The 22,927-nt window shown below is 49.4% G+C and overlaps 1 pseudogene; it reads left to right on the top strand.

The window, feature by feature from the left end:
- The first annotated feature begins 10,651 nt into the window (after positions 1-10,651).
- On the top strand, positions 10,652-11,125 carry LOC110545631 (large ribosomal subunit protein uL15-like; annotated as a pseudogene).
- Positions 11,126-22,927: the final 11,802 nt, after the last annotated feature.

Raw genomic sequence — 22,927 nt, 5'->3', positions numbered from 1 at the left:
CATGCCTTTAATGCTGGTACTTTCTATGAAAGGCAGAGGGAAGCCAGGCACAGTGGCTCACCCCTGTAATCCCAGCACTCAGGGAGGCAGAGACAGGCACGGATGTCTATGAGTTCAAGGTCAGTCTTTTCTATACAATGAGCTCTAAGCCATCCATGGTTACATAATGTGATTCTGTCAGAGAGAGAGAGAGAAAGAAAGAAAGAAAGAAAGAAAGAAAGAAAGAAAGGAAGGAAGGAAGGAAGGAAGGAAGGAAGGAAGGAAGGAAGGAAGGAAGGAGGAAACTGAGCAGGGCATGACCAGGACAGCCAAGGCTACACAGAGAAACCCTGCCTTGAAAAACCAAGAGAGAAAGAGACAAGGCTTTCCTGAACATGCCACTCAGGTTAGAAGGTCTGAACTTGTATAAACTTGGGCCTGGTGTGTCCTATGCTGGAGTGTCCTTGTCTTCTATATCCTATGGGTCCTTGAATTTATGGTCAAGCTGCCCTGTGCTTTGTTTTGCTGGATGTGTAAGGGTCCTTCTGCAGTGTTTGTTTGTTTGTTGTATACAGAGCCTCCCTTCCATAGTCTAGGCTATTGTAGAATTCATAATCCCTTTGTCTCACCTTCCAAGTTCTGGGCTTGCTTTCCAGCTACTTCTTGTCTTTGGGTTTGAGTCTTTGGCTAGGAGTAATGTCATGATGTCTCAGACCAAAGGGGCTTGTCAGGAAAGGGGAGGCAAAGGCTCTGTGCAGCATGAAGCCCTGTTGTCTCATGTGGGCCCATTCGCCACATAGATCCTGACATGGCTGTGACACTGTCCTCAGGGCCTGTGCCTACTCTTCCTGCAAGCCCTGTGCATCTTGGGGAAGAAGAAATGGGGGAGAAATCAATGGAGAGGCCTGGGGCAGATCAAGTGGCAAGAAGGAGTGAAGGAATGCAGGCCAGTCAGGCTAGAAGTGTTGAGGGGATGCTGATGGCTATGGTAGCAGGTTAATTCATTAATTCACACTCATGAGCTCAGCACTATTAGTATCGGGGATGGGAATTGGGGAATAGTATTTCATTGTATCGCCTCTGGCCTAGATAAAACTTATCCTCCTGTCTCAGCTTTCCTGAGTGTTCAGATTAAGGATGCATACTGCCCCACCTGTCTTTTTTTTTTATATATATATTTTTTTTCTTATTTTTATTTGCATCAGTGTTTTGCCTGCATGTATGTCTGTGTGAGGGTGTCAGATCCCCTGGAACTGAAATTACAGGCAGTTGTGAGCTGCCACGTGGGTGCTGGGAATTGAACCTGGGTCCTCTGGAAGAGCAGCCAGTGCTCTTAACCGCTGAGCCACCTCTCCAGCCGACCCCACCTACCTTTATTGTGCCCGTTCTTCAAAGGTGACAGAGACAAGGTGAGCTATGCCTAAAGTCTTACAGCTTGAACCGGCAGAGCTGGGATTTGAACTTGGAGAGGCTAGGCTGTACACCCTGGACGAGGAAGGGCATCCTGAGGAGACAGGTACTCAGCACACGGTAGGCACTCTGTGGTGTTGAGTGGACAGTGGTGCCAGGGTACGGCCTGATGGTTATGGGCTGGCTCTTTGTCTAAGTCCCCAATTTCTGTTGGCACCAGCTAGCAAGGTGTCTCATTGCTCTCATGCACTTACTGCTCAGCCACTTCCATCAAGGCCCCATGATTTAGCCCTAGAGGGACTCCTGGATTTCCCGGGCATTGTCCACACCAGCATGAGAAGGAAGCTGTGGGAACGGGCCGCACATTTGCTCATTTCTGGCAGCTTTTACACGTATCCTCACTTTCCCCTTTGCAAAAATCAGGCTACTAAAGTTCTCATGTGGTGGAGGAGGGAGAGATTCAGGGGAGGTCTCGGAGGTCGTTGTGAAGATGAGATAACAGAGAAAGCCCCGCATGGGGCCAGGATACAGTCAGCAAGTGTTGTTGTCACCACCGAAGCTCCTGTCACAGACCATACTCACAGGTGGCCACTGGGGTCTTTGTGGCAGACAGAGCCTTCTATGTTCCTAACCTTTCGAACTGGAACCTCCTTACGAGCAGGAAGCTCTGTAGACCCCCTCTCTCCATTTCATAGGTTTGTACACTGAAACCCAGGTCAGAGGGGACCAAGTGGCCGACAGTTGGAGTGATGGGGCCTCTGCAGAGGGCAAGGAGGGGCCAGGGGCTGGGCGTGGCTCAGAACCCCCCTTTCTCCACATGCCTGGGACCTGTTGCCCTCTGGGGTCCCGGCAGCCCTTTCAGCAGCGGGCTGACCTTGTCCGCTTGGAGCAAAACAGGAAGCTGGGCTCTGCCAGGAATTAGAACCCAGCGTTCCTTGGCTCTGGGCTGCAAGGAGGCTGGCCTGGTGAGGGGATCTGGGGACAGACATGTGGGCTGGGGGCTCTCCAGGGTCCATCAGTCATCATAGCCTTTGAGACAAATAAAAACCTCTGAGGCCCGGTGTGGTGGCACATGTCTCATGAGATTTCTCACCTTGTTTTCCCAGCGCTGGGTGCCCTGTCCAAGGTCATGTATCTAGATGAGGCAGAGGTGAGACAAGACTTGAGATCTGTCAGTTCTGGCTTCTGTTGGCAGACACCCCTAAAGTGTGTGTGTGTGTGTGCATGTGTGTGCATGAGAAAGCTTGGGTCTAGGTGCTCATGCACACGGGTGTTTGTGTGTGAGGGTCAGAGGTCAGCCTTGAATATTGTTGAGCAGGAACCGTGCACCTTGTTTCTTTGAGATAGGGTCTGTCACTGGGACCTGGGCCTCACTGACTGGCGAAGGCTAACTGGCCAGGAGGCACCCGGGATCTGACTGTCTCTGCCTTCTGGTGTCTGATTATGGGTGTGCCACCGCACACAGCTTTTTACGTGGGACCCACGCTTGCGCGGCAAGCACTTCACCAACCGAGCTATCTCTCCAGCCTCATAATTGTTATTTATTTTTGCTTGTTTGTTTTGTTTTGTTTGTTCTGTATCCCAGGCTGGTGTTACATTCATGATGTAGCTGAGACTGGCTGTACTGATCCTCCTGCCTCCATGTACCAAATTCTGGAATTACAGGTGTGTACCATCGTGCTCAGCAGATTTTTGTTGATTTGTTTGTTTGAGGCAGGGTCTCACTCTGTTATCCTGGTTGGCCTGAACTCACAATGACCTGCTTGCTTTTCCAGAAAAGCGTTTACTACCTTCCAATATGTGTAATTTCGCAGATAGAAATATGACCGGAAGTCATCGCCTGTATAATGTTCCAGCAGATTTTGGCTCAGATGAAATAGTCCCGAGTGTTAATTGCTTCAGTACCTCTAAGGCTGGACTCGGGCCTGCGAGAGAAGCTGACGCGGAGAGCAACTCCCATCTGGCGGTGCTGGCCTGGGGTAAGGTTTTAATTTCATCGAGATTTCAGATGGATGCCTTCCAGCTCTGACCGAGTTAAACCGCTTTGCTGTCTCCTCATTTCCTCATTTCCTGAGAACCGACCGAGGCTGGTGGCACACATGGTCCTTGGCCCGTCAAGCCCTTGACTCCGTGGCTCACCCCTCCCCTGCTGGGAAGGCTGGGTGAGGTGGCAGGGCCTGTCACCCTGATGGTGGGTACGGAGACAGAATCGGCTGGTCGGGGAGGACCCTCGAGGGCTCTGGTCCCAACCTGCCATTGAGCTGCTGGCCATGAGGGTCTTGTGGCGGCTCATCCTGGAATCAAGCTGGTCTCTTTTCCTTGCTCCCTGCCACTGTGGCTAGGCAAACCCTGTGGCTTCTCCCAGGCCCAGCCTCCCGTTGGCTTCCGTGACAGCCCTCGGTGTGGAGAGCTGTCCCATTACTGTGTACGAGAGTGGGTACACAGCGCCCTCGCTCTCTGGTTCAGGAGGACCAGAGGGCAAGTCTTAACCTGCCCAGCTCTCTGCTTCACTCCCAGCGCCAGGCCCTCAGAGGCACCCGACAGAAGGGATTCAGGGAACATTTCCTTCCTGGAAGAAGGGCTTAGCAGAAATCCTAGTCTGGGGAGTTTGTACTTCATCTCAGCAAGGAGTTGCTCAGCCACCTGAGTCTCATGAGCCGGACGTGGTGGCGCACATCTGTAATCCCAGCTCTTGGAAGGCTAGGGCAGGACCGGTTCTACAAGTTTAAGGCCTACAGTCAATTCCAGGCCAGTCTAGGCTGAAAATGAACCCCTGTGTTGAATAAGCAACCAAAATGGGGCTAAGAATTCCACTTAGCTGCAAGGGCAGCTGTGGAGAGATGACAGTTATATAAAACCCTCGGAAGGATGCCTAGTGCAGTGGAAGATCCCTCTGGTGACAGGATGAGTGAGATCCACAGGACAGGCTGATTCAGGACAAACAGACAGAGCAGAAACAAGGTTAGAAGCCTGAGGTGCCTGCACTGGGGAGAGACATGATCTGTGCTGTTCCTCTGAGCTGGAGAAGACCCTCTAGTTTCTCCTGTGGTGGTCAGGAGGGAGGCTCTGAGGGTCAGCTCAGCAAGGGGAGAGAAGAATGGGGAACCGCCATGTAGCCCAAGCAAGGCAGGCCAGGCCTTACTCTTGCAGATCCGTAGAAAGCCACTGTAGGTGGAGAAAGTACCACTCTGTCCTGTTCAGGGGACTCTAGTTCCCCTCAGCTGTACGGGCAGAGGACTTGGTCACTTGCCCAAGGTTCTCATCACAAACTTCAAGCGACTAGAAGAACTTCAGTAAGTCCCGGCGGTGGTGGCACACGCCTGTAAACCCAGCACTCACTGAGGCAGAAGCAGGTGGATCTCTGTGAGTTCAAGGCCAGCCTGGTCTCAAAACTATACAGGATAGCCAAAGCTACACAGAGAGAAACCCTGTCTCGAAAAACAAAAGAAGAAGAAGAAGAAGAAAAAAAGAACTTCAACAAGGAACTTAAAACTCTGGGCCTCAGTTTACCAATCTATGACACGAGGAAAGACATAATACTCCTTTTGCTAGGTGTATCGATGTACACCCATGATCTCAGTATTTGGGAAACTGAGACAGGAGAATCTAGAGTGGCCAACCTGGGCTATAGAGTGAGTCCGTGTCTCACCAAACCAGACACCAAACCCACAAACTCTTCTCAGCAATCAAGGGCAGCAATGAGCATAAATGGCCTATGGTGCCCTGGTGAGTGGGACACTACTGTATGTCACCAAAATACTAGTGACCCTCAGTGATAAGATGCATCTCTTCCGTGTGTGCCTGTAGGCATGCATATGCCACACTGTGCGTGTGGGAGTTCAAGGACGACATTTGGAAGTTGGTTCTTGCCTTCTACTTTGTTGGGCAGGCCTCTCTTGTTGCTGTACCCAAGAGCTAGCTGTCCCGCAAACTGCCAGATGATTCTCCTGTCTCACCTTCGCACGTCGATTACCTGTGGTGGTGTGTGCCTGGAATCCCAGACCACCGCATCCAGCTTTTTAGGTGGATTCCTGGGCTCAGACTGCAGTCACGGCAAGCGGTTTTACCTGCTGAGCTCTCTCCCGACGCACACCTCGCTTTTAAAGATATAAGTAAGTGTGAACAGCACATATCCCTAGAATTGAGGAGAGATGGTTTCTCACGCGGTTTTCATGGAGAACATCAGCAAACACTGGCAATCATGACAAGTTCCCGGACTTCTTCTGTGCACCAGGCACAGAGCCAATCCCTTACACGTAATTGTCATTTAACTCTTAAGTAGCCCTGTGAGGGCATTACAACATTACCTTCCGTTTTCAGATGAGGTGACTTGCCCTTGCTGATCGAAAACCTTTCCCTGCACAAACGGTGGGCATTCATTCACCTACAGCCAAGGCAGCTCCACCCTTAGCTGGCTCCATCTGATTCAGAATCATTCAGCCTGGCACTGTGGCCTGTAATCCCAGCACTTGGGGAGGCAGAGGCAGGAGGATCTCTGTGAGTTGGGGCCAGCCTGGTCTACAGAGTGAGTCCAGAATAGCCAAGGCTACACAGAGAAACCCTGTCTCGAAAAACGAAAACAAAAACAAAAACACAGACTCATTGGACTCCATGGTTCCGAACTTGGCTTGCATCACTGGGGAACTTTAAGAAACCTTGAAGCCCGGTCCCCAACTGAAAGATTATGATGCAATCAGAAAGGGGTATGGCCTGGACATGGGGAACTTTTGAAGGACCTCAGGTGGTTCTACAAAGCCGGTTCAGAACAGTCAGGGCTACACAGAGAAACCCTGTCTCAAAAAACAAAAAGAAGAAGAAGAAGGAGGGAGGAGGAGGAGGAGGAGGAGGAGGAGGAGAAGGAGAAGGAGAAGGAGAAGAAGAAGAAGAAGAAGAAGAAGAGGAGGAGGAGAACTTCAATAAGGAACTTAAACTCTGGGCCTCAGTTTACCAGTCTATGACACAAGGAAAGACACCAATCCAGAGAACTGCTGTCTCCTTTCGGGGTGACTTTAGGGGCCTCCTAATCTTACTTGGGTATCTTCTTGGCTGCCTGAAACTCAGTCCACAGGAAACAGAGGTGGTGGTGTGCAAAACATAAATGACATAGGACGTGGACAGGAAGAGCTAACTGGCTGCACATACAGCTGTTTAAGTCTCTTTTGCCTTCAAAGTGAGCTGGGAAGTAGAAGTGAGAGGCTGGGCCTGGGAGGGAAACCGTGGTGGAAGCTGATGCCTTGAGGTGCCTGTCCTAATCTTGGCTCTGCTCCATGTATTTAGTGTGTGTGTGCGTGCATGCATGTAAGTGGTGGGAGTGCATGTGTGTGCATGTGTGTATGTGTGTGTGTGTGCGCGTGTGTGCGTGTGTGCGTGCGCGAGTGCGTTTGAGAGTGTGGATGTATGTTGGTGCGTGTTGGTGCCTGTTTTAGGGATTGAACCCAGGGCCTTGAATATTTCAGGCAAGCACTCTGTCGCTCAGCCACACCCCAGCTTTAACCCCCCCCGACCCCCATAAATAAGGACAAATCCCATCCCCACCCCCACCTTACAGTCTCTGCTGCCCTCTGGGACAGGGCATTCCTGTGAGAGCTAAGAAACGGGTTTCTAGCAGTTTCTAGCCTGCACATCAGCGTAGCTTCCCCAGGGTCCTGCTTGCCCTGTTTTCTGAAGTTTATTTGTTTAACACAACTGGAGCAATAGCATTGCCTCCTTCCCAGAAGACACTGCTGTGCTCGGAGCATTATGAAGCAACTCAGAGGAAATTTACGAGGTGTCGATGAGCAAAGGCCATGGGGACCAGTGTTTTACCGCAAAGACACTTCTGTGATCAGCTGGAGGCTTATCTGCAGCACAGGGAGAGAGTCCCATCACTTCCTTTTCTTTGCCAATTGTCCATGGAGCCACCATAGTTCAAGGGAACTCTGCTCTTGTTCCCGTGGTTACCAGTTGATCTACAAGGTTTTATAGTTTCTTGGAACGGGGAAGAAGTGGAAATTCCGAGGAAGAGACAGGCGATTTATAAAGCGCCTTTAATGAGACGCAGGAGTGTGTGAGTGGCGGCAGCAGGGCATCCTGGAGTCAGGCGTGGCCAGGAAGTTGTTCCTGGGTAACTTGACTTTCAGCTGTTTTTCCACAGTCAGGGCTGAGGGCCTCCCAGCTCTGGAACCTCATCAGGCCAAATTGCACAAATTGCAAACATCTAGCCCGAGCCCAGTGAGGCCCCAACCGAACTGCTCAGAACGTTACAACTTGCACATTTGAGGTCAAGCTCCATTGGACACAAAGAGGAAGGATATTCCCGACAGGGCAAACTTTTTTCCAGGAATGCTTTGGCACACAGCCCTCCATACCCTTTTACTCCAGTTCCTATCTGGGAACACATCCAAAGTGAGGAGACAGCAAAAAAAAGGCTCCTCAGGGGGCTGGGAAGACGGCTTAGCTTGTAAAGGAGGCACCACATGAGCATGAGGACCTGGGTTTGAATCTCCAGTACTCACATGAAAGCCTGACCCCAGCGACTGGTGTCTGCAGCCCCAGCACTGGGGCTGGGGGTCTGGGAACGGAAGCATTTCTAGATCTCACCGGTCAGCTAGCCTGGCCAAATGACTGAGCCCCAGGTTCTGTGAAAGACCCTGCCTTTCTCCAAGGCTAGAGGGTTGGCCCAGTGGTTAGACCACTGGCTGCTCTTCCAGAAGGCCTGGGTTCCATTCCCAGCACCCACATGGTGGCTCACAACCATCTCCTAACTCCAGTTTCAGGGGGATCCAATGCTCCCTCCGGCCTTCTCGGGCACCAGGCACACAGGTGGTGAGGGCAAAACACTCATACACATAATAAAATAATTAAAGAAAAGAAAAGAAAGAAAGAAAAAAGTCCCTGTCTCAAGAAACATGGCAGAAGTGCAACTGACAAAGACACCGGATGTCATGAACGGCTGGCTTTCACTTGCACATGTGCACACCCGTAACCTTCCCGACTATGCTGCCCGGAGTCCGTGGGGGAGCTTCCTTGATGAAACCCATCCAGATGGCAACAGCTTGCGTTGACCAGTTTCCCTGGGCCTCATAGTGGGTAAGATGCTTCCACAGGGGCTGGGAGGTGAGGAGACAGCATGGAGCCTCTAGGCACATGGGGTCTCCAGTCTTTGCTTCTTCCGAGGTGAGGGGAAGGGATCTGTTCCTCCTCTAATGGGGTTACAGGCGCCGGTTGGGGGGTGGGGGACACAGGCCTGGTCTGACTACCCAGATAGACTGGTGCTCAGGCCGTGGGGATCTTTAAGCGCCTCCTGTACTCCTGGGCCCCACCCCTACACCACCGGCTGCCTGGCAGGTTGCCAATCTGTCTTACCAAGCTGACCTCCAAAAAGCAATTGATCCTGACCATTGAGTTTTGGGTACCTTTGGAAAGTTGGCTTTCGAAGGGAATGCCTAAGTCTCTCCACCTAAAAAAAGGCCCAGGCTGGCTCCTGCTGGATGGAAATGTGCAGGAACAGCTGCAGGCCAGAGGCGATTTCTGAAAAACAAAAACAAACAAACAAACAAAAACAACCTCCCATGAGGCTACAGGGATGGTTAAGTTGTTCCGGGTCTGAGTGTCCCAGAGCGGGTGTCACATACCACCAGGGCTGTGGGTGCTTCTCCAAAACTAAAAGGGTATGTAGACTGCAGAGTTTAGGAAACTGTGTCCTTAGCTGCCCAGTGAGAGAGTCACTGGGGATCGGAACAGCCAAAGGGCTCTGAGGTTCTTGGGTTGTGAAATGTGACTTTTCTAGTTCAGTCAATTTGGGTAGGTCTGTTCTGTTTATTTGTTTGTGCTGGCCAGTTTCATGTTAACTAGGATCTTTTGCGAAGACAGGCTCTCGGTTAAGAAAATTCCTTCATAAGATTTGCTTGTAGGAAACTCTGCAGCTCATTTTTCCTTCCTCCCTTCCTTCTTCTCTCTCTCTCTGTCTTTCTTTCTCTCTCTCTCCCTCTCCTTTCCTTCCTTCCTTCCTTCCTTCCTTCCTTCCTTCCTTCCTTCCAACAGGCTTTCTCTGTGTAGCCCTGGCTGTCCTGAAACTCACTCTGTAGACCGGGTTGGTCTCAAACTCACAAAGATCCACCTGCCTCTGCCTCCCAAATGCTGGGATTAAAGGCATGTACCACCACCGCCCAGCCCTGTGTTGAATTCTTTAAATTAGTGATTGAGTGAAGACCCAGCCCTTTGTGAACGGTGCCATCCCTGAGCAGGTGTCCCTGAGGTGTATAGGGATGTAGACTGTGTGAGCCATGGGGAACGAGCCAGCAAGCAGTGCGCCTCTGTGGCCTCTGCATCAGTTCCTGCCTCCAGGTTCCTGCCTGGAGTTCCTGCCCTGACTTTCTTGGATGATGGACTACAAGCTATCAAATTAAAAAATAAAACAAACCTTCCCCCGCCAGGTTGCTTTTAGTTGTTGTGTTTGGTCACAGCAAAAACTGAGATGTTTACATTCATTTATTTTTGAGGTAGGGTCTTACTAGATAGCCTTGGCTGGCCTTGAACTCACATAGAGATCTGTTTGCCAGGAGTAGTGCTGGGATTAATAGCCAGAGTTTTAAAGGGAAGTGAGAGTACTCATCTCTGGAACCCAGGAACCAGAAATCTGCTTTGAACTGTATCCAGTTGCTTTTGATGCGAGTTCAAGTTGAGAACTCCATGTGCACTTTGTTGGCTTAATTAAAAAAAAAAAAAAAAAAAAAAAAAAAGGAAAGAAAAGAAAAGGAACGTTATGAAGGCCAAGAAATCAGGCTGAACATGAAGTTAGTAAAAAAGAAGCACAGGGACTAGGGAGGTGTCCCAAGTGGTAATGTGCTTGATGAACTGTCAAGAAGACCGAGTTCGAGTCAAGAGTTCGAGTCCCTGTTACGCACACAGAAGCTTGGTGTGGCCAAGCCTGCCTATAACACTGCAAGGGGAGGTAGAGGCAGAAGGGTCCTTGGGGCTCATTGACCTGCCACTAGTTGAATCAGCAAGCTCTAGGTTCAGTAAGAAAAATTGTCTCAAAAATAAGGACAAGAGTACTTGCCGATTTTGTAGAGAATTTGGGTTTGAATTCTGGCGCCCAAACGGCAGGTTACAACCATACATAACTTGAGTTCCAGAGAACACAGTGCCATCTTCCGGCCTTCCTGGGCACCAGGCATACATGTAGTACATATACAGACATGAAGGAAAGACAAACACACACGCACATAAAATAAAAATAGATCAGCAGAAAGGGGGGGGGGGAGAGCTTGGGGTTGGAGAAATGGCTCTTCAGTTAAGAGCCCTGGTTGGCTCTTTCCTTTCTGCTGCTGCCGTGCTATCCAGACTGAGGAAGGCCTGAAAACTCTAGGGGCGCATAAGCCACAGTCACGGCTGCATCGGTAAGCATGGTAAGTACCCAGGAGGCCTCGGGAATGCTGGAGGCGTGCATCACCACAGGACCAACTTCAACAAATACCATCCAGGTCACTTTGGGAATGTTAGTATGAGGCATTATCACTTAAAGAGGAACCAGAGCTTCTGCCCAACTGTCAACCTGGATGAATTGTGGACACTGGTCAGTGAGCAGACACAGGCCAGTGCTGCAGAAAACAGGACTGGATGTTGTGCGATCAGGCTGCTACAAAGTTCTGGGGAAGGGCAAGCTCCCTAAGCAGCCTGTCATCGCAAAGGCCAAATTCTTCAGCAGAAGAGCTGAAGAGAAGATTAAGGAGGCGCTTGTGAACTGGTGGCTTAAAGCCATCCAGGGAGTTTAATTAAGTGCTAACATTAAAAAAAAAAAAAAAAAAAAAAAAAAAAAAAAAGCCTTGGCTGCTCTTGAAGAAACCTGGGCCTGATTCCCAGCACCTACAAGACTGTTCACAACCATCTGTAACTCCAATTCCAAGAAATTTTGTTGTTGGAAATAAATTCCTATCTGGGCTACCTTTCAACCATTATATTATAAATACTTGCTTTTATTCTTCATCTGGGCCTTTCCATGCCACTCCATTCTAACCCACCATGGTGTCCTTCTTTCTCCTCTTTTCCTGTCCGGGTCTGTCTGTTTTCAATGATTCTCCTGTTTCCCAAAGCCTGGGAACCTTAGCAATGCCTACCCCATTCTGCCCTGCCCATATTTTAGGCTTTTTAGTTAACCAGTCGTGTATAATGTCTTCTGCAGGTTTACACAACGAGGATAGATGTAGCCAAACCAATCTTGAGGGCCAATAATTAGCATCAAAATACAAGCATCAGACCAACCCCCGATGGGATCTCTTGTTTTTTTCTGGCCTCTGTAGACACTGCATGCATGTGGTACATGGATACACAACATGCATACCAAATTGCCCCACACAGAAAATAACAGTACATACATCTTTTAAAAAGTATGGTGGAAATGAGTGACATCTGATGCCCGCTTCTGAACTCCACATGTATCCATTGGATTGTCCTGTCATAGAGGGCAGCAGAGATTGGAAGGTGGAGGTGGGATAGGATTTGTCCTTATTTATATGGGCCAAAGCTGGGGTGTGGTTGAGCAGTGGTGTGCTTGTGTAAAACACTCAAAGCCTTGGGTTCAATCCCCAACACAGGCACACATGAATATGTGCTGTGTAAACCGTTTTATCTGAGATTAAAACATTCCACCTTGCAGGGAAGCTCCTTAAGCAGGAAGGCAAACAACTCAAAATAGCTGAAGGGAAGTCCCTGAAACTGACCAGAGTCACTAGGCTCCTCCCAGCCAGAGTAAACAATAAAAGCTGAGAATTCCTCTCAGAGGAAGTGAAACCAAGTGACAAAGAAGATTCAGACAAACGAAGCTGAAAAGATTCTGAGACTGGGACCAGCTGCCTGGAAGAAACAAACCAGCCAAGCTGCCTGGAAGAGGTTTAGACCTGCTGAGGCACCTGGAAAGGATGCTCTCCAACCTGCTGAGCTGCCTGCAGGCTGTGCCCCCGGTTCCCAGCTTTGTGAGCTGTCACTGTGCTGGGGTGAGGTTTGGTGATTCAGTGGTGTCTGAGTGATTTCTGCACCTGTAAGTAACCCCTTGACCGTATTACTGTAAGTAACGCCAATAAAGCTCCATGGTTCACTGTTGTCGTAATGTCCCTGTGGACTGGGTTCAGTTTACCCTCGTTCATTCAAATGCTGGTTTCTCTACCCCACTATCTGGTTCCAATCCCGACACTGCATTGTGATGTTTATTCTAAGCAGCACCTGTCTCAAGTTTGTGTAAACATGTCACCATTTGTTCTCTGTATTGCCAGTAAAACCAACTAGCCAATGCTGAGCAATGGAGAATAGGGTGGGAGGGGAGAGGAGGAAGAGAGAGTACGGGGGAGACCCTAGAGGAGAGGATCAGGAAAAAACAGGAGAAATGAACCAGACTTAAGATATGACTAAAAAGCAAGAATAATTCGGGAAATCTGCTTGGAGGTTTAGGATAGCATAATTATTGCCCAGCTTTGTGCTCTACGCTAATTAAATATCATCTGTGTGGTTATTTGGGTATATAGCTGGTTAAGGAATAACCACTACTTTACTAAAATATAAATCAATATTTAATATTAATAATCCTTCAACAGCTCACCAAGTTGGACTTGGTGGTTTCTGTCTTTGGTCTGTCGTGGGTTCCTTGTGTGGGGTGTGTAGATGAGGGTGTTGCGTCTCCCCAGGAAAAGTTTGTCTCATAACAATATGTGCATCTCCATCACACATACACAAATACAATAATAAAAAGGAAATTTACTCACTTCCCCAGCTCATTCTATGAGTCAAGTATTACCGTATTACCCTGATATTAAAACCAGACAAAGCCATTATAAGAAAACTAGATCAAGGCATATTATGATTGTCAATGTGCATCTTGAGCAAAACACTAGACGCCCAATCCAGCAACACGTGAAAAGAATTAACACCACGATCAAGTGGGATTTATCCCAGAACTCAAAGCTGGCTTAACATCCAGACTGATGTTACCACCGTGTCAACAGAACAAGAGACAAACACCATGTCACCATCTCAGAATATACTGAAAAATGCATTGACAGAATCCGATACCCTCTCGCAGTAAAAGCACAGACCAAGAACTGAAGAGTAAGGAACTTCCTCATTTTCATAAAGGGCATTGAAACCGAGAGAGATTGGAGGGAGGAGAGAGAAACATAAACTAATAGTAACAGACTAGACTTCAGGAGTAAAACAAGGACTTAACTTTTGTACTATCTAGTCAAGGAAACTACAAAAGAAGCGAAGTATCAGGGAAGGGAAGGGAAGCCATCTATACTTTCAGATGGCTTGATCTTTTAGATGGGAAATTATTAAGGTTCCAGTTAACACACAACAGCAAAACCTCTCAGGGTGCTGGGGAGATGGTTTCACCAGTAAAGGGCTTGCTGCAGGAGCGCTGGGACCCTGGGACTGGAGTTCGATCCCCGGCACCGGTGGAAAAGCCAGTCACGGTGGCTTGTGTCTGTAAACCCGGGGCTAGGAGTAGGTGACTGGACAGGAATACCTCCGGGGCGCACGGGTGAACTTGAACACACCACATGCACATTTACACGCAAACACACCCAAACAAACCATTAATCAAGGTGTGATGACACACGCCTAGAATTCCAGTGCCCGGAAGCTGAGGTAAGAGGATTGTGACTTCAGTACATCCTGGGCCGTGTGACCTTTCAGACAGATCAACCGCCTTGCCCCCGAAACTAATAGGACCGATAAGCAAGTTCAGTAAGATCGCTCGTTTAAAAAAAAAAAGTTGTGGGCTGGCAGGATGGCTCTGTGGGTGACGGTGCTTGCTGCTAAGCCTGAGGGTGTCAGTTTGGTTTCTGGGCCCCACAGGGTGGAAGGAAAGAACAGACACCCATAAGTTGTCCTCTGACCTCTACACATGTGACAAAAGTGCACACACACAGGTACATCACACAAAGACACCACACACACGCACACACCCACACACACAGAGAATTAATGTAAAACTAAAAGTTAAGTGACTCCAAAAACATTTTTACTCCAGCTGATGCCAGCCACTTGTAGGGTGTAGAGAGTTTAGCCCATGGCCCTGTTGAGGAAAGTGTAACTTTTCCTTCCTTCTGGTTCTTTCTGATACCGACCATCGCCTGGGCATGTTTTCCCTGACACTCGGGGTTTTCTTACTCACCAGCAACCCCCATTTCTGCCATGTCTCTGCTTGCTGACTTCCGTTACAGCTGCAAGGCTTTCTCCCATCCTTTCCTCCATCGCCACTCTGCCCAGGAGCTGCCAACGTTACAACTGGCCTGCCCTGTGCCTTTCCCTTCCACTCTAATAAAATTCCCTTGAGCTTAAAAAAAAAAAAAAAGGTGAAAGGCAATTCATAGAAAGGGAGAAAATGTTTGCAAATTATGTGTGTGATAAGGGCCCAGAAAACTGTAAAGAAGCCTTTCAATTCAATAAAGATGGTGACTGGGCTGGGGGAAATGGCCCAGTTGTCTGTAAGATGTTTGCCATGTAAATCAAGGACCTGGGTTTACACCCTATAACACCCGTCAGGAATATAGGCAGGTCTTGTGGCTCACGCTTGTAATCACTGCCCTGCAGAGGAAGGGACAGGTGGATTCCTGGGGCTCACTGGACAACCACCCTTGCCCCCTCGGCGAATTCCAACCTAATGACATCTGAAGGATGACAGCTGATGTCTCTGGCCTTCACCTGCACACACAGAGTAAATAAAAGTAAAAGATAGGGCAGCCCAATTTAATAATGAGTAAATGACCTGAATAGAAGTTTTCTCAAATAAGATATACAAGTGGCCAGTAAGCATGTGACGAGACACTCAACAGCGCCAGCTTTCACTGAAATCCAAATCAAAACGTGACTAGACGTTGCTTCACACCGGCTGGGATCCCTGCAGACAGTACCAGCTGTTGGTGATTCGGAGCCAGGACAGATGATGGGCATACAAAAAGATGCACCTGCCTCGGAATGCAACCTCTCGATTTTCCATGGTGAAAATGGGCTACATCTATTTCCCAGTTTCGGTCCATGTCCTGTGGTAACAGGGTCACCTTGTCAATGAGAAGAATGTTACAGTAGCCTTTCTCAGGGCTTTGTGGAGGCCCATAAGGGAAAGCTATTTCTCTAGCCTGGCTGTATACCTAACATTTCATGCCGCCCTGATCAGAGTTACCATGTGACCCGGGAACTCCACCCCAAGGTGTGTATTCAGGAAAATTAAAAACATACACACATACGCAAACACTCATACACGAATGCTTACAGAAATATGGTTCTAAATATCCCAAAGAGCCCAAGTGTCTATCAACTGTTGGATGGCAAATAAAAACAATTATGTGTACAATGGAATCTTATTCTTCAGTGAAAATGAATGAAGTGCTGACCTGTGTTTCCACCTAGATGGACCTTGAAAACATGCTAAGTGAAAAAAAAAAGAGAAACACACCAGGCCATGTATCCTGTTTCCTTGGGTTGCAGCGCTGGAGACTGAGCTCAGGGCCTTGCACGTGCTGCCAGTGCGCTTTGAAGGAGAATGGCCCCCATAGGCTCATAGCCCCTCTTGGTGGAGCTGTTTGGGAAGGATTAGGAGGTGCCACCTCGTTGGAGAAGGCGTGTCACCAGGGGGTAGACTTTGAGGTCTCAGGAGATGCAGATCATTCCTGCTGTTTTCTCTTTCCCTCCTGCTTGGGAATTAAGGTGTGAGCGCTCAGCTGCTCCCGCTGCCAGGCTTCTGCTCCTCCAGCGTGGACTCCGATCCTCTGAAACCTTAGATCCAATCAAGCACTTTCTTCTGTAAGTTGCCTTGGTCATGGCGTTTTGTCACAGCAATAGAAAAGTAACTAAGACACTGGACAAGTACTCTGCCACTCAGCCGTACCCCGAGCCCGATTTATAATCCCTAGAACCAAATAGAACAACTTACATTCCAGGCCAGGGCTCCACCACTGAACTATAGCCGTCTTACTAAGTCAGCCTGGGCGGTCTCCAACTCGTGTTGCCCACTCAGGCCTTGAACTCTTCATCCTCCTGCCTACGTCTTCTTGAATAGTTGTATTAAACAACCCTGAGCCGTTAATCCCATTTACATAAAGGTATACAATAGATTGTCTCTTCCTCCTCCTTCTCTTTCTCTCCTGAGACAGAAGTCTTGCTATAAAAAGCATAGGCTGGCCTTGAACTCATTATATAGCCCAAGACAACATAGCCTCAGACTTGTGGCTATCCTCCTGTCTTAGCTTCCCAAGTTCTGGAATTAACGATGTGAGCTGCCATGCCCTGGTAAGGATTTCTTCCTGAGGTACTGAAAGTATTCTAAAAATTGCTATAGGCTCAAGTGCAGTTGTGTATACCTGTAATTCTGGTGTGTAGAGGGTGGGGGCGGGGTGATGAGGAATTTGACATCGTCAAGAGTTCTTTCGAGTTCCAGGCCAGCCTAGGCTACCTGAGTCCCTGCCTCGAATGAATGAATGAGTGAATGACTGACTGATTGACTGATTGATTGATTGCAGTAGCTGTCAACCCTGTTGATACACTGAGAACTACTTTATTGTGTACTCTGTTGTGTGTGCATACACCTGTGTGTTTGAGAGTATCCGCACACACGGAAGTCAGTGTCTTCTATCGCTTTCCACCTTATCTTTAAAGGCAGAGTCCCTCATTGAACCTGGAGTCACTGATTGGCTAGAATGACCAGCCAGGAAGCCCTAGGGGTCCCGGCTCCACCTCCCCGCGCCGGGATTACAGGAGCATGTGGGTTCTGGGGATCCCAACTCCGGTTCCCATGTTTACACAGCAACCTCTTTACCCACTGAGCAGTCTCCTCTGCCCTAGTGAATACTTTAAACATGAACTGTATCGAGGTCAGATTGTGTCTTAGTAAACTATCACAAAAAGAAGAGAAACGCTCAGAGATGAGCTCCAGTTGCTCCTTACCTGCACGCTGGCGGCCCCATGCTTTCTCCTGCCCTGCCTCTCCTACCTGCGGCTTCACAGCCAGAGCTCCCAACCTCCATGATAAGCCAGCAGCGCTCAGACTGGGCCCTCTGTCTATGCCTCTGGCTCTTGCCAAGCATTCCCTCACACCAGCAAGCATTTATGTAGAGTGTGTGTTCCACCAAGCACTTTGAAGCAAACAGATCCCGGCGTTGCCTTTAAGTCGCCTGCTGCCTTGTGGGCGAGATCAAACATCATTTAAGAGTCATTCTGTTGATACAGGGGAAAATCCAGATGCAACAGTTCATTAGAAGTAAGATTGTTGGGTGGTGGTGGCCCACACCTTTAATCCCAGCAATCTGGGGGAGGAGGCAGAGGCAGGTGGATCTCTGTGAGTTCAAGGCCAGCCTGGTCTGCAGAGTGAGTGCAAAGACAACCAGGGTTACACAGAGAAACCCTGTCTTGAAAAACCAAAAGAAAAAAGGAAAGAAAAGATTGAACTTAATTCTCTCACACAAAATAGAAGCCTGAGGCAGGTAGCCCAGGGCTGGATCTGTGCTTCTTTGAGACAATGGCTGAAGGAGGTTGAAGAAGGAGTGGGAAGTGAAGCAGAGAAAGCGAAGAGTGGCAGTTAGCTGCGTGTCTATGTGGAGTTGAGGGGGTTGAAAGGTTGTCCAGGTGGGTGAAATGATGCAGTTTGGACGGAAGCTGGGGGTAGTAGGGGAGGAGGAACACCCTTGGAGGTGTGCCTCTGTACCCTTTTCCCCTTCTAAAAACTTGTCTGTCTGTCTGTCTGTCTGTCTGTCTGTCTGTCTACCTACCTACCTACCTACCGTGGGAGCATGTGAATGCATGTGCCGCAAGCATGCATGTGGAGGTCAGAGGACAACTTACTAGAGAACCAATTCTCTCTACAGTGTGGGCTTCAGGAATGGAACTCGGGTCTTCAGGCTTGAGGCAAGCACCTTTACCTGCTGGGTGGTGTCCACCTGTTTCTAAAGGGCCAGGGGACACAGCCTGTGAAATATGCATGGAGGAGTGGGACGCTTGGCTGCTGTGAGAAGAGTGCTTTTCTCTCCCTGTGCTTTTTGCAGCTCACAGCCCAGAGTGTCCTAGAACTCCTTCCACATTTACCTTGAACCTGCGGTGTGGGTAGATGTGAGCCTCTGCACCCATCGACGGCTTCTAGTTCATAACCGAAGATTCTCCTTCCTTCTCTCCCTCCCTTCTTCCCTCCCTCCCTTTTTCCTTCCTTCCCTCTTCGTCTCTTCCCCCGCCTTCCCTCCCTCCCTGTCTTTCTTCCTTCCAGAGCATTTATTGAGCATCAACCGCAGCTCCATGAGCTGGGGTCACAGCAGTGACTGAGGCAGAGTTTTCATAGAGCTCACACGTTCCCCTGGGTGGAGAGAGTTGACCAATAGAACGTCTCATTGCAGTTAGAAGGCAGTAAATGTTACTTAAAAACAAACGAACAGCAAAGCGGGCCAGAAGGCTGGGTGTTTTCTTGGGAAGGGAAGAGGGAGTGAGGGGGGCTGGAGAGGAAGAATGGGATGATGACATTAGGGAGGAGGATTGGGATGGTGGCATTAGGCTCTCTCCACAGAGCAGTGGTGTGGGAGGAGGATGAGGGCCAGACCGCAGAGAGGTGGGAAACGGTGTCTGACTTTGGAGTGCTGCGGTTGAGAGGTCAGAGGTGGGAAAGACCCAGAGTGTGCTGTGTGAATGGGCCATGATTTTGATTAGAGTAACAGATCTTTGGAAGTGAGGGGGTCATGTGACCGAGATGCCAACTTCTTACGCAAGTAAAGTGAGATCTCAAGTGTTGACAGGGGTGGAGGGTAGAGAGCAGAATGTCTTGGCGCCCAAGACAGTGAACTGGGAGGCGGGTCAGGAGCACTGCCAGGGACTGCAAGACTTCAAAGGATATAGAGTTCTTGAGTGAGGGTGAGAGAAATGACATGGAGGGGAAACGGGGGTGAAGACAGCACCTGTCTGCTGCCCCTGCTGGCTCCAAAGCACTTGGAGAATAAGAGAGAGAGAGAGAAAAAAAGCATCTTTTGGAGATGTGGTCCTCTCAGGGGAAGCTTGGGCTCTGTGAGAGCCAGGAGGTAGGGGAGGAAGTTTCTAGGAAAGAGTGAGAATGTGTGTTAGAAGGGGAGCTTCAGGGAGCCTAGAGGGAGGAACTGGACAGGGAGAAGAGAGCTGGACATTTCAGCCGCCCCCCCAACACCCTGTGTGTGGGTAAATAACACAAATCCAAGGGTCTCAATGGTCTCTTAAGAAGGGAAATGGCTGGGGCTGGAGAGATGGCTCAAGGGTTAAGAGCACTTGCTGCTCTTGCAGAGGGCTCAGGTTCCAATCCTAGTACCCACACGATGGCTCACAACTGCCTGTAACTCCAGTTCCAGAGGTTCTGATGCCCTCTTTTGGCCTCCTTGGGCACTGCATTCATGTGCTACACATAGATACATATAGGCAAAACACCCAAACACATAAAATAAAGATGGACAAATGAAAGAAAGAAAGAAAGGAGGGAGGGAGGGAGGGAGGGAGGGAGGGAGGGAGGGAGGGAAGAAAGAAAGAAAGAAAGAAAGAAAGAAAGAAAGAAAGAAAGAAAGAAAGAAAGAAAGAAATGGTCCTGATTGTGTCCTGCCTTTTATGAAACAAGTTCTGTGGTGAAAAGTTCCAAGCATAAAAAAAAAAAAAAAAAAAAAAAAGTAAAGGGCCTGGGGAGATGGCTCAGTTGGCTTGCCTTGCTAGCATATGGACTTGAGTGAGCACCATCCCACCAGAAAAAAACAAACAAACAAGCAAAATCCAAACTGATAAAAGAAAAAAAACACTCAAATGTGCACACACTCATACCCACGTTAAAAAGACGGAAGGGTAATGGAGAAACATGTTACACAGTTTGCTCTAATTGCTGAATCATATAGCTACACATCCTCCTTTCTAGCCATCTGTCCATCTATCCATCCGTCCATCCATCCATCCATCCATCCATCCATCCATCCATCCTCCATCTGTTGTTTTGTCTTAGCTGTTTTGGAGAAAATTGCAGCATCAATGTATTCTATCCTCAATGTATTCTATTTTGATATACACCATTGGAGTTCAGTGGTGGTGTGTAGGAGTGTGTGGATCAGCCTGGAGCCTCATGTGCCCTAACACCCTGCCACTGAACCATACCCCGGTCCTTTCTGTTGACTGCTTCCAAGGTTAAAAATCACATACAGGAAGTGCACTGCTCGCTTTATTTTGTGTTTCCCTGATGACAGATGCGATTGAGTGGCTCTTTTGTGTGTTTCTTGGCCACTGGTGTATCTTCCCTTAGAAGTTTCTGCTCAAACGTTTCACCTGTATTAAAGGCCGTTCTTGATCTTTTTGTTACCGCGTTGTGGGGATTCTTTTTAGTTTGCGTACAAGTCCCTTGTCTCCTCTGCCAATTGCTTCTGCTAGCGCAGAGGTTCTCAACCCATGGGCCCTGACCCCTCTCCTAGGGGTCTCATTTCAGATATTTACATTATAATGTATAACAGTAGCTGAATTACGGTTATGAAGCAGCCAACAAAATGATTTTATGGGGGAGGGGTCACCACAACATCAGGAACTGTATTAAAGGGCTGAAGCGTTAGGAAGGTTGAGAACCACTGTTCTGGTGTGACACTTGTATACGGTTTTTTATTTTTGTAGTTTTCACGGAGCCTTTCGATGCATACAGCTTCTAAAATCTCAGGTCAGTGGGGCGGGTCAGCGGGTGGAGGCACTTGCTGTCAACTCTGACGAGCTGAACCTGAGACCTGCATCCTGGACGGAGAAGACTGACTCCTGTTGCCCTCTGACCTCCACATGCTCACCATGACACCTGCGTATGTGTGTGTTCTAAGACACACACCCATATGAGTGGTGCGAGGAAGAAAGGTGCTGGTGCTTACTTTTGCTGGGATGAGCACGCAGCCGTTCTGCTGCAAAGTGGCGCTAGCGTGCACACAAGCGCGCACACACCAGCACGGGAACCCGAGGCTTTGCATACGCCGGGCAAGTGCTCTGCCAGGGAGCCGCGTCCCACGCCGGCTTTGGTCTCCCTGAATACCTCTTAGCAGCCCTTCTTAGTCTCCACTGTAGAGGCCTCAGACGTCTTCCGTGGAACTTATTCCTAAGGATCTTGTGCTTTGTTAAAAAACACACTTGTAGGGCAGAGGTGACTCAGCGTGTAAGGCCACTTGCCACCCAAGCTTGGTGACCGAGTTCCATTTTCAGTCACTCTGCAGTAGGAGAGACTGGACTCCTGCAAGCCGTGGTCTGGCCTCTGCATGCGCGCTGTGAACTGTACATTTGTGTGTGTGGGGGGGCACAAAGTTAAACACATGTAAAAATATTTCTAAATGCTACGAAAGCAGGGTGTGGCACGCGCCTATCATTCCAGCCCCCGAGACTTGGAGGCAGAAGATCAGGAGTTCAAAGCCAGCCTCAGCTATACAGTGAGTTTGAGGCTAGCCTCAACATAAAAAAAAAAAAAAAATTTCACGGTGAATGGAAATTATTTTATAAGTAATCCTGTCTCTAGCCACAAACCAGTAGCACAAGAGACAGTTCGTCAAGATAGTGTAGGTTTGGGGAAGTGGGAATCGGAGAGGGGATGATTACTGGTAGTTGTAGGTCTGAAGGGTGTGGGGGGGAGGTGGTCATGTGACGGGAGGGAGGCTGATGGCGAGTAGCGTGAGACGCTGACTTCCTTATCCCTGGCAGGTGTCCTTTCCTCAGCATTCTCCTGAAAGGAGAAGTCAGGGCCGTGCTGAGGGGCTGGGGTTCTGTTCCCTAGAGGCCTCCTAGAAATGCCATCTGCCCGGCCCTCAGGCAGAGCTGCCCCCCCACCCGGGCTGGGACGAGCCTGGCCCTTGGTGGCTGCGGAACTAGTTGAGTGACATAGGTGGTCGGGTTCGCCCTTTTATGCACCGACTCTGCGCTGGGCTGTCTCCACTTAGGGGGGAGACGGAAACCGAAACCTGGCCTTGCCTACTCCTCACTTGCAGACCGGCTCTTACTGCTCCGGGCCTCTCCTGGTTCCACGGCCACCAGCTCCGTCTCTTCGCAGTGCTCCACCCAGTTCCAGCGTCGGCTGCCCACGTCTCTCAGAGCAGCCAAAACTCCCAGCTCATGCAATGAGGAAAGATTCTCAAGAAGCAGAAAAGTGGGACAAGCCCCAACCCCACCCGGCCTGGGTCCCATCACTGTCTGGGTGGGAAGGGCGTGGTTGAGGAAGGAGAGGAGAAGATGCCAGGAGAGCTTTCCTGTTGGAAGGCAAAAAGGGTTGAGGTGGGGGTGGTGTCAGAGGGGGCCTCTGTCCCTCTATCCCCTCACAGGGCACTCACAGCCCTTTAAGGAAAGGCCCACCCACTGCGTGTTAAGTCCATGCTGGTCGCTGTCACAAACAGACCTTCAAGCATGCCACGTCTACCTCTTAGTCACTAGCAGCTCACCCACTTGACAGGCAGCTGTCCTCCATGCAGTGCCATAGAGACCAGACTTTTCATACCTGAGGCCCTAAGTCTGCCCCTTCTCCACCAGACTTGTGGGAGCCGCCACTGCCACGTCTCAGAAGCTTGGCCCGGGAGGCTGGGGA

Source organism: Meriones unguiculatus, chromosome 7 (genome assembly GCF_030254825.1).
Source record: "Meriones unguiculatus strain TT.TT164.6M chromosome 7, Bangor_MerUng_6.1, whole genome shotgun sequence".
Classification (NCBI taxonomy): Eukaryota; Metazoa; Chordata; class Mammalia; order Rodentia; family Muridae; genus Meriones; species Meriones unguiculatus.
Note: the sequence above shows the minus strand (reverse complement) of the source record. Positions and strands in the feature narration are given on the sequence as shown.